General features: G+C 45.5%; 1 long non-coding RNA gene across 3 annotated transcripts in view; it reads left to right on the forward strand.

The window, feature by feature from the left end:
• The window catches only part of LOC134987062 (uncharacterized), a 71,140-nt gene that overhangs the window by 23,308 nt on the left and 35,262 nt on the right, over positions 1 to 12,570 (forward strand). For all 3 annotated transcript variants that reach the window (XR_010192812.1, XR_010192811.1, XR_010192813.1), the window contains exon 4: positions 8,878 to 9,006. This is a non-coding gene — a long non-coding RNA (uncharacterized LOC134987062). The remainder of the gene's footprint in view (positions 1 to 8,877; positions 9,007 to 12,570) is intronic.

Consider the following 12,570-nt stretch of genomic DNA (forward strand, 5'->3'; position numbering starts at 1 on the left):
AATAGGTTAAAATCACAGATAACCCACACATAGTCATTCTAGGGAGACACAGAGTATAATGGAGAAAGCCACACAGCACCCCTGTAGCTAAAGTGCAAGTTTAGCTGGGTCGCAAACTAAGTACCCTTAGTAGGGTTTAGTACACCAATATATTGCTCCCCCCCTTCTATAACCCCCTTGTACTGCTGAGGTGCTCTGGAGTCCTTGTGGAGGAGCTATGCTTCCCTGCCAGTCTGCCTGAGTCAAGCTGCAAAGGGAAAATGGCGCTGGTGTGCTGCTGGATCCGCTCAAAGTGAAGACTCTGCCAACTTTTTTTTATACTGGCTTATGTGAATAATGAAGACTACAGTAGGTTAAAACCCCTGTAGTACAGTGCCAGTGTAGGTATAGAAGTGGCTATAGTTCGCCACTCACAGTGGTGTCACAGTGTGCCTGGAGCGCAGCGTGCATGCAGCTCTGCACTCCTACCCTTGTGCTGCCATTACTGCCGGCGACCCGCTAACCGGGACGCCGTCTACCTACTCACCACTCTTCAGTCTTCTGGCTCTGTTAGGGGTGGCGGCGTGCTGCGGGTCTGTACGCTAGCCATGGCGGGGCTTGCGAATAGGACCCTCAGGAGCTCAGTGTCCTGTCAGCAGGGAATGGGACCACAAACCCCAGGGAGGTTGGGACGTTCGCTGCCACCACCACCCCAAGTCCCACGAAGCAGGCAGTCTGGTGCCAGCCAGACTTGCCTGAAAACAATAAAAAGAAAATAAATGCAGAAAACTCTTCAGGAGCTTCCCAAGCATGACCGCCTTCTCCGGGCACATTTTCTAAACTGAGTCTGGTAGGAGGGGCATAGAGGGAGGAGCCAGCCCACTCTTAAAGTGCCCATGGCTCCTAGTGGACCCGTCTATACCCCATGGTACTAATGTGGACCCCAGTATCATCTAGGACGTAAGAGAAAACGCATACATTATGTATTGGATTGAATAAATAAATAAATAAAAATAATTTTATACATATAGATATAGATATATATATATATACACACACTACAGGCTGATCCAACTGTGATGTAATGTCCTTAAAACAAGTCAAAATGAGGCTCAGTAGTGTGTGTGGCCTCCACGTGCCTGTATGACTACCCTACAACGCCTGGGCATTCTCCTGATGAGGTGGCGGATGGTCTCCTGAGGGATCTCCTCCCAGACCTGGACTAAAGCATTCGCCAACTCCTGGACAGTCTATGGTGCAACATGGCATTGGTGGATGGAGCGAGACATGATGTCCCAGATGTGCTCATTTGGATTCAGGTCTGGGGAAAGGGCGGGCCAGTCCATAGCATCAATGCCTTCGTCTTGCAGGAACTGCTGACACACTCCAGCCACATGAGGTCTAGCATTGTCCTGCATTAGGAGGAACCCAGGGCCAACCGCACCAGTATATGGTCTCACAAGGGGTCTGAGGATCTCATCTCGGTACCTAATGGCAGTCAGGCTACCTCTGGCGAGCATATGGAGGGCTGTGCGGCCCCCCAAAGAAATGCCACCCCACACCATTACTGACCCACTGCCAAACCGGTCATGCTGGAGGATGTTGCAGGTAGCAGAACATTCTCCTTGGCCTCTCCAGACTCTGTCACGTCTGTCACATGTGCTCAGTGAGAACCTGCTTTCATCTGTGAAGAACACAGGGCACCAGTGGCGAATTTGCCAATCTTGGTGTTCTCTGGCAAAGGCCAAACGTCCTGCACGGAGTTGCAAACGTCCTGCACATCCACCTGTGGATGTCGTGTCCTCATTCCACCCTCATGGAGTCTGTTTCTGATCATTTGAGTAGACACATGCACATTTGTGGTTTGCTAGAGGTCATTTTGCAGGGCTCTGGCAGTGCTCCTCCTGTTCCTCCTTTCACAAAGGCGTAGGTAGCAGTCCTGCTGTTGGGTTGTTGCCCTCCTACGGCCTTCTCCACATCTCCTGATGTACTGGCCTGTCTTCTGGTAGCACCCCCATGCTCTGGACACTACGCTGACAGACACAGCAAACCTTCTTGCCACAGCTCGCATTGATGTGCCATCCTGGATGAGCTGCACTACCTGAGCCACTTGTGTGGGTTGTAGACTCCGTCTCATGCTACCACTAGAGTGAAAGCACCGCCAGCTTTCAAAAGTGACCAAAACATCAGCCAGAAAGCATAGGAGCTGAGAAGTGTTCTGTGGTCACCACCTGCAGAACAACTCCTTTATTGTGGGTGTCTTGCTAATTGCCTATAATTTCCACCTGTTGTCTATTCCATTTACAGAACAGCATGTGAAATTGATTGTCAATCAATGTTGCTTCCTAAGTGGACAGTTTGATTTCACAGAAGTGTGATTGACTTGGAGTTACATCGTGTTGTTTAAGTGTTCCCTTTATTTTTTTGAGCAGTGTATATATGCAGCTTGTCAGTGCTTTCTACCTTTGGTTTTTTTTTGGTCTTTAAAAATGGTTGAGTATTCCCTTGTTTTTGGAAAGCTGCGGCAATTCCGTTAAAAACACTGGGTATTTAATTGGTGCCAGGAAAACTTGGCTTGCTTCTTTTTTTCAAATGTTAAATGAGCACACATCTGTATGTGTCATGTAATCATATTTAAAATAAAAACACATACATTAAAACATGATTACACACACACACAAACACACACACACACACACACACACAATTTAGAATACTGTATATATTCAATATACAAGCCAAATATACAGTATACAGGAAGATACACACACACTGCAATTTGGCATGAAGACAATCAGAGACATTCACCCTGTGATAATTATTAATAAGTATCTCCTGCTTTTCTTAATCACATCTTTATTGTTATGTTATTAATCAGTGCCGTAACTAGACATTTTTGTGCCCTGTGCCAGAAAGAGAATTGGTGCCCCCCCATATATAAAATAGGGACAGTGTGCACCAAAAATATAGGCAAGGCCGTCTTTTCATAAGGGCTCAATGGGTACTTGCCCAAGGGCCCCAGGTGTATAAGGACTGATAGCTGTGGGTCCCCTCTTTCCAGGGGTACCAGATTTTTGAATATTGGCCCTGGGGAACCGGAGATATCCGACTTCAAAGCAGTGGTCCCCATCCAAGGCTGTTAATTATTCTTCCAAGCCGGATATCTCAGGTTCGGTATAACTGAAGGTGCATACATACACACGGTGAGATTCGGGCTAACCCCGATTCTCACTATGCGACAGGGGCTAGGTAGGCATCGACACTCCTAATATGCTGTTTTATACTTTTGTTGGTGGATAGTTCTGGCTCCTGAACTCTGATCCCCAATTCCCCTGTACCTCCTGAAAGGTGGAACTCTGTAGATTTTTATCCCATTCAAAGCTAAGAAATCTATTACCGGGAACTGGAGATCTCTGCAGTCAAGCAAGATACTATCCACCCCTCCACTACTTATTAAACACCCCCTACCTCCCTGGAAGTCATGTTCCAGGGCCCCTTCATTCAGCCCAATGCCCCTTATACGGTTTAGTGTTCTCCCTACCATCCCATCTGTGCAGTAAACGAGTAATTAGCTGAATTTACTGCTCCAGGTCCTACATGCTAAGTGGAAGAGAGTACACCCCCTACCACCCACGAGACATCAAAGCTGCCGCTGATAGCACCCCCCACCCCTACTGCTGGAGGATGGGTAGGGGACCCAGTGCATTGCTGGGCCCAGGGGCCTACACTGCTGTTATGATGACCCTGAAAATAGGGGTGTGGCTTTATGGGGAAGGGAGAAAAAAACAAGACCTGCACATTCTTCAACTGCAGTGGAGATTTCTAACTTTGGGCTTTGTGGATTACCCAGATCCATCAGGAACTCATCGCTGGGAAGTTCTGTGTGCTGATGTCTGTTAGGGGCCAGTGAGCAGGAAACAGTTTGTAGTGCCAGGGACTGTGGACATTGACCAAGCCAGGAGAGCATTGCATGTGTTGCTGCAAGCCACTGCAACAGACTAATTATTGAGCACAAGGAGTTCTAGGATTTTTTATATATATTTGTTTATTTTTTCAGTTACAGTATGTACCTGTGTCTAGCCCTAAGCCTGAGTATATTGTTCTACAGTGTCTGATGCCAGTATAGACACTGGGGGATATTCAAATGATTGAAAAGTCGGTTGGGTGTCTGTTTTTTCCTATCTAATAGAAAGGAAAAAACAGACACCCAACCGACTTTTCAAATATTTGAATTCCCCCCACTGTGTTTTAACCAGAAGACCTGCCTCATGAGTTAAAGCTAAAGTATGTATATTTGTTCTTCATAGGATTCAACATGTCTTCATAGCTCTGGACCAAACTTGCTACACATACCCTTCATTATCCAACTTAAAATACTGGCGGGGTTTCAAGTGAGAAAATCCACCCCTAGGGCCCCAATCATGAAAATGCATAGAGAAAATGCATTGGTATGTTTGTGTTTTTCTGTCTGTCTGTGATATCATGCTGTGATGTCATAATGGTAACAACTGCCTGTACCAGGACTTTGATGCTGCTGTCCTGTCTCATAATGCAGGGAGGCCACTAAGTACATTATTTTTATATTTATTGGTTTTCTATTTTGAATTATAGTTTAACTATGTCTGCAATCTAAGTCCATGATTGCAGGTTCTCCATACTTGAGCAGATGTTTGTAAAATGAGTAATTCAAATAAGTTTTACAGTAAACTGCTGGACTCAGTCATTGATATTCCTTAGTTATGAACTAGAGATGTGCACCGGAAATTTTTTGTGTTTTGGTTTTGGATTCGGTTCCCTCGGCCGTGTTTTGGATTCGGACGCGTTTTGGCAAAACTTCCCTGAAAATGTTTTGTCGGATTCGGGTGTGTTTTGGATTCGGGTGTTTTTTTTTCAAAAAACCCTCAAAAACAGTTTAAATCATAGAATTTGGGGGTAATTTTGATCATATAGTATTATTAACCTCAATAACCACAATTTCCACTCATTTCCAGTCTATTCTGAACACCTCACACCTCACAATACTATTTTTAGTCCTAAAATTTGCGCTGAGGTCACTGGATGACTAAGCAAAGCGACCCAAGAGGGCGGCACAAACACCTGGCCCATCTAGGAGTGGCACTGCAGTGTCAGATAGGATGGCACTTCAAAAAATTGGCCCCAAACAGCACATGATGCAAAGAAAAGAGAAAAAGAGGTGCAGATCAGACTGTAAACAAAGATCTAAATGCACTTATGGCCCTTTAGGGGTAACAACTCGTGCGAGAAACAAAGGGGGCGGACCAAGAGATGCCGATATAATAGACGCGGAAAACAATGGCAGAGACAAAGGCCGTGGAGCAAAACCACCACGTCAACAGAAAATGTAGTAGTTAATCTATCCTATATATTACTATCCTATGTATTATCAACGGTAGAGACTAAGGTACTCTCCAGGGGACTTTCATTCATACCAACAAATGTATTCAAACCATTCCAATAGGAATTTTTTGCTAAGAGTACCAAGGAATCGGGTGTACGTGATGAGATACCGATGGCAGTGCGCAGACTAGTGCCTAAGTCTACGTTCGACCCGCCGTCTTCAAACCCCACAATCAAGACATTCATGTGTCTATTGAACAATCAAGTTGATAGTGCAATAGTGAAATCTACCTCAGTATGGCATAACCTTAGTAAGGCAGAATATCAGGCATTATTAGAACTAGCTGATAATAATAACCTTAAATTTAGACCTGCGGACAAGGGAGGTGCCTTGGTTATACAGGAGACTAACAAGTACATGGCAGAAATTAGGAGACAGCTATCTGATGTGATGACATATCGTTTGTTGGAGAGAGACCCCACTAATTTATTTAAACAGGAACTTAAGCGCTTATTGACTGAGGCAGTGACTATGGGAACTATAACCTCGACGCTAAGAGATGCCCTGATACCGGAGTACCCTAAAGTACCCATATTGTATATGACCCCCAAGATCCGTAAATCTTTGGAAGATCCGCCTGGACGCCCAATAATTGCTGCAGTACAATCGTTATTTCAGCCTGTTCCTGTCTATCTTGATAGTCTCCTCCAACCATGTATACAGGCTCATCCCCATATCTTTTAGATACCACCACATTACTGAGGAAGTTGAACTCTTTACCAGTATTTGATGAAGATATTTGGCTGTGTAGCATTGATGTTTGTAGCCTATACACTAAAATACCTCATGAAGAAGGCATAAATGCCATTAGGAGAGTCTTAACTGATAAGCCTTTGTTCACCGGGCTAGATTTGAATTTGTTGTTAGAAATGTTGCGCCTTATCCTTACTAGGAATTTCTTTATGTCTGATGGTAAATATTACCTACAATGCAGAGGGTGTGCGATGGGTGCTAGTGTAGCACCATCGTACGCTAATATATACATGTTCCAGGTTGAATACGATATATTCTTTTCTGACCCAGATGCTACTAAACAGGTGTGCTTTTATACCAGATTTATAGATGACTTACTCATATTTTGGCAAGGTACTAAAGAATCATTTATATCACTCATGAACCGCCATAATGAGCTTGACCATCCGGTTAAATTGACGTATAATATCAGCAACACTGAGGTCAATTTCTTAGATATGTGAATTATGAACAATGATGGAAGTATTAACACATATACTAAGCCCACTGACTGTAACAATCTGTTACACAATAGAAGTTTCCATCCAGAACCTCTTAAACGTGGGTTACCTTATTCCCAACTATTACGTATTAGAAGAATTACTTCTGACCCAAGGCTAGCTAGTGAGCAAATGGATACAATGATTGATAAATTTTATGAGCGAGGGTACCCACTAGATAACCTTAGACAAACTAAAGAATGGGTACTTAACTTGGATAGGAATACTCTATTAGCAAAGAATAAAACTAGAGATGAAAAATTGATACTACCTTGGGTACAGGAATATAATCAGGTAAGTCATCGAGTTAACAGCATTTCTAAAACATTATGGCCCATTATCCAATAAAATGACATTTTAAAATTGGATGGAGTACATCTCATGAACTGCTATACCAGAAGCCGTAATATCAGGGATATACTGTACTAGTCAAAGCTGATATTAGATCTACTACTATATCTAGAATGGGTAGCTTTTTAGGTTAAAAAAATGGGGAACATTAAGTGCTTATGTAGGACTTGCCAGTTTTTAATACCTGGAGATACTTTTAATCATCCTTCATCTGGTAAGAAGTACCAGATCAGATACCAACTTATATGTAACACTAAATTTGTGATTTATCAGATCTTGGGCGGGATGTATTAAGATACATCGCCGCCCCTCGCCGCTTATCGCAGCGATGTTGATCGCATATGTACTAACAATGCAATGCAGTGACGGTGGCCCCCCGCGATACCTGTGAGGTGGTCTGCGGGGGGTCTCCGTCACCTCCCATGGGTCTCCACACTGCCTACACACCGGGAAGCAACAGCAGGCTGCCCCCAGCGCCTCCTCCTCCCCCTGCAGCCGGAAGGACCTCCGGCTGCGTTGCTAGGGGGAGGAGGAGATTACCTTCCTGTACCAGGGCTGCCTGGAGGAAGATATGCCGGTGGGGAGGGGGTCGGCGTCTGCGGCAGGGGTCGGCGGCGGGTTGCGGCAGTCGGCGATAAGAAGCCCATAGGCTTCTATAGGGTATCGCCATCCAGAGATGGCGATACCCTGGACAGCGAAAAACCGGTGGTAGGGTCTTAGTGAAAAAAGCTATATAGGCAAGACTGAATGCACATTTAAAGAGCGGATGGCGGCTCATCTGTACTCTATACGGCAAGCCATCACTAAAGGTAATAGTGAACAGCCTGTAGCTAGGCATTTTAGCAGAGCTGCACATCCCTTAACTACTAAACATTGTGGTACAGAATGATAGACCATATACCACCTATGCCCAGAGGAGGGAATAGACCCAGAGGCGTAACTCTGGGAGGCAATGGAGTCATCTGCCGCTGGGCTCCTGCTCTGAAGGGAGCACCTCTCCTCCCATTCTGTGACACCATTGAATTAAGTTACTTGATAGCTGCCTCCATTTCTTCAGTGGCCAACTTACTCACTGGTCTCTGCACCTTACAACTCACACTCTTTTTATTACACTGTAGATACACGTTTTACAAGTGTCATACCCAGGATTTAAAACCTCGACCTATTACACTGTAAGCACACACCTTACTGATGAAGCTGTTTGCTCCTGTATAGGAAATAATAGTATTCTAACTACTGTATATGAAGTTACGTCTCTGACAATTAGACATAAGTTCATATAGTAAGAATTCTCATGCTTCCTGTACAGGAGCAAATAGCTCCACCAGTAAAGTGTAACAGGTCATGGGTTCTAATCCTGGGTATGACTGCTAAGGAATGTGTGATTTAAAATAAGAGACAATAAAATGTATATATACAGTATAGACATTTTTTTTCAGAACACTCCATAGACTCAAACACACACACGCACACACACACACATACACACACACACACACACACACACACACACACACACACACACACACACATATATATATTTATCTAAATATGGGGGGGGGGGGGCGCACCAATATTTATCTTGCCTCCGGGCAACTGGGACGAACTTACGCCACTGAATAGACGCCTTAAATTACTTCAGTGTGAGGCTGAATTGATATTTAGATTGGGTACTATTGATTGGGGCTAATGAACAGCTTGGTCTGAATTGTTTCTTATAATATGGGTAGCATAGATACATTATGGATCAATTATTTGTGGTTTCTCTGTAAATATGTAGCGCATTAGTAGTCATGACTCTCTCTATTGTACATATGGACTTGCTCATGTCTTTGGTTTTTATCTTATAATATGAATTGTTAATTGTAAGTGTATTTTTATTGTCTTTTGCTATAGCGTTCTGTCACCATGGTGAAAGGGGCCTGAGGCGTGTGTCTGGATGACGCTAGCTGTGACGTATTGCCGGGCGGGTGGGAGGTCCCGTTCCTGGCATTCGGCGTCGGCGTGGGGATGCACACATACAAGGTGAGATGGATGTTGTATATTTTAGGTCTGATGAAAGTGCCGTGAGACGATTAAACAGGCACTGAAACGTTGCTGCATTAAACCCGCCTGAGAGTCGTTAATTGGTCTGTGAGTGCCGCACTTGGACCCGTATATATATCCACCAAAACAACAGCACGCACTACTTTTTCATATTCCTAGAAATATACAAAATTTGTATTGATTCAATCTGTAGGCACAGCTGTGTCAATTTGCTATCTTGATAAGCATGTCCATACATTGGAGCCACTGTACAGCATAATTCAGCATAACACATCAGCAACTTTCTGTGTTTTCATCAAAAATCTGTTCACTTTGCACTATTTCTTCAAATTGCTTTCAACATTTTCCTTATAATCTTGCTGCAATATTTCCTCCGACTCCACTTGTTATGGCTTTACATGCTATATCTTTATAGGGTACATCATGTCACAATCTATGTCTGTCGACTTCGGCCACTTACGTGCCTTATGAGACCTACATCTAGAACATACAAACACAAACTATTACAAACTTGCACAGACGCGTGAAAACCGGTACTCACTAACAGGATTGCATTAGCTACCTGTCCAGCCGGACTTCCGGCGTGTGTTCCACCAGGCTGCACATGTCCATTCTCTACCTCCGGAGGACAGACCTTAAGTCCCGTCATTCCAGTCATGGGATGTGCTCCAGAATCATCCATCTGTTCATTGCGCATGTCACGTTCAGCGTCACTCCATGACGCTTATGTGGTTCACGTGCGTTCCACTTCAACATCTCGCCAGCAACGTCGTCTGCCAAGGCCGATGCCCAATGTCATAGTACAGAGCATGTCAAATCCAAAACACCAAATATCAGTAAAAAAAGGACTCCACAACCTAAAATAAAATTGTCGGAGGAGAAGCGTAAACTTGCCAATATGCCATTTACCACACGGAGTGGCAAGGAACGGCTGAGGCCCTGGCCTATGTTCATGGCTAGTGGTTCAGCTTCACATGAGGATGGAAGCACTCAGCCTCTCGCTAGAAAACTGAAAAGACTCAAGCTGGCAAAAGCACCGCAAAGAACTGTGCGTTCTTCGAAATCCCAAATCCACAAGGAGAGTCCAATTGTGTCGGTTGCGATGCCTGACCTTCCCAACACTGGACGTGAAGAGCATGCGCCTTCCACCATTTGCACGCCCCCTGCAAGTGCTGGAAGGAGCACCCGCAGTCCAGTTCCTGATAGTCAGATTGAAGATGTCAGTGTTGAAGTACACCAGGATGAGGAGGATATGGGTGTTGCTGGCGCTGGGGAGGAAATTGACCAGGAGGATTCTGATGGTGAGGTGGTTTGTTTAAGTCAGGCACCCGGGGAGACACCTGTTGTCCGTGGGAGGAATATGGCCACTGACATGCCTGGTGAAAATACCAAAAAAATCAGCTCTTCGGTGTGGAAGTATTTCAACAGAAATGCGGACAACAGGTGTCAAGCCGTGTGTTCCCTTTGTCAAGCTGTAATAAGTAGGGGTAAGGACGTTAACCACCTCGGAACATCCTCCCTTATACGTCACCTGCAGCGCATTCATAATAAGTCAGTGACAAGTTCAAAAACTTTGGGCGACAGCGGAAGCAGTCCACTGACCAGTAAATCCCTTCCTCTTGTAACCAAGCTCACGCAAACCACCCCACCAACTCCCTCAGTGTCAATTTCCTCCTTCCCCAGGAATGCCAATAGTCCTGCAGGCCATGTCACTGGCAATTCTGACGAGTCCTCTCCTGCCATGGATTCCTCCGATGCATCCTTGCGTGTAACGCCTACTGCTGCTGGCGCTGCTGTTGTTGCTGCTGGGAGTCGATGGTCATCCCAGAGGGGAAGTCGTAAGCCCACTTGTACTACTTCCAGTAAGCAATTGACTGTTCAACAGTCCTTTGCGAGGAAGATGAAATATCACAGCAGTCATCCTGCTGCAAAGCGGATAACTGAGGCCTTGACAACTATGTTGGTGTCAGACGTGCGTCCGGTATCCGCCGTTAGTTCACAGGGAACTAGACAATTTATTGAGGCAGTGTGCCCCCGTTACCAAATACCATCTAGGTTCCACTTCTCTAGGCAGGCGATACCGAGAATGTACACGGACGTCAGAAAAAGACTCACCAGTGTCCTAAAAAATGCAGTTGTACCCAATGTCCACTTAACCACGGACATGTGGACAAGTGGAGCAGGGCAGGGTCAGGACTATATGACTGTGACAGCCCACTGGATAGATGTATGGACTCCCGCCGCAAGAACAGCAGCGGCGGCACCAGTAGCAGCATCTCGCAAACGCCAACTCTTTCCTAGGCAGGCTACGCTTTGTATCACCGGTTTCCAGAATACGCACACAGCTGAAAACCTCTTACGGCAACTGAGGAAGATCATCGCGGAATGGCTTACCCCAATTGGACTCTCCTGTGGATTTGTGGCATCGGACAACGCCAGCAATATTGTGTGTGCATTAAATATGGGCAAATTCCAGCACGTCCCATGTTTTGCACATACCTTGAATTTGATGGTGCAGAATTTTTTTAAAAACGACAGGGGCGTGCAAGAGATGCTGTCGGTGGCCAGAAGAATTGCGGGACACTTTCGGCGTACAGGCACCACGTACAGAAGACTGGAGCACCACCAAAAACTACTGAACCTACCTTGCCATCATCTGAAGCAAGAAGTGGTAACGAGGTGGAATTCAACCCTCTATATGCTTCAGAGGTTGGAGGAGCAGCAAAAGGCCATTCAAGCCTATACAATTGAGCACGATATAGGAGGTGGAATGCACCTGTCTCAAGCGCAGTGGAGAATGATTTCAACGTTGTGCAAGGTTCTGATGCCCTTTGAACTTGCCACACGTGAAGTCAGTTCAGACACTGCCAGCCTGAGTCAGGTCATTCCCCTCATCAGGCTTTTGCAGAAGAAGCTGGAGACATTGAAGGAGGAGCTAACACGGAGCGATTCCGCTAGGCATGTGGGACTTGTGGATGGAGCCCTTAATTCGCTTAACAAGGATTCACGGGTGGTCAATCTGTTGAAATCAGAGCACTACATTTTGGCCACCGTGCTCGATCCTAGATTTAAAGCCTACCTTGGATCTCTCTTTCCGGCAGACACAAGTCTGCTGGGGTTGAAAGACCTGCTGGTGAGAAAATTGTCAAGTCAAGCGGAACGCGACCTGTCAACATCTCCTCCTTCACATTCTCCCGCAACTGGGGGTGCGAGGAAAAGGCTCAGAATTCCGAGCCCACCCGCTGGCGGTGATGCAGGGCAGTCTGGAGCGACTGCTGATGCTGACATCTGGTCCGGACTGAAGGACCTGACAACGATTACGGACATGTCGTCTACTGTCACTGCATATGATTCTCTCAACATTGAAAGAATGGTGGAGGATTATATGAGTGACCGCATCCAAGTAGGCACGTCACACAGTCCGTACTTATACTGGCAGGAAAAAGAGGCAATTTGGAGGCCCTTGCACAAACTGGCTTTATTCTACCTAAGTTGCCCTCCCACAAGTGTGTACTCCGAAAGAGTGTTTAGTGCCGCCGCTCA

Source organism: Pseudophryne corroboree, chromosome 2 (assembly GCF_028390025.1).
Source record: "Pseudophryne corroboree isolate aPseCor3 chromosome 2, aPseCor3.hap2, whole genome shotgun sequence".
Lineage (NCBI taxonomy): Eukaryota > Metazoa > Chordata > Amphibia > Anura > Myobatrachidae > Pseudophryne > Pseudophryne corroboree.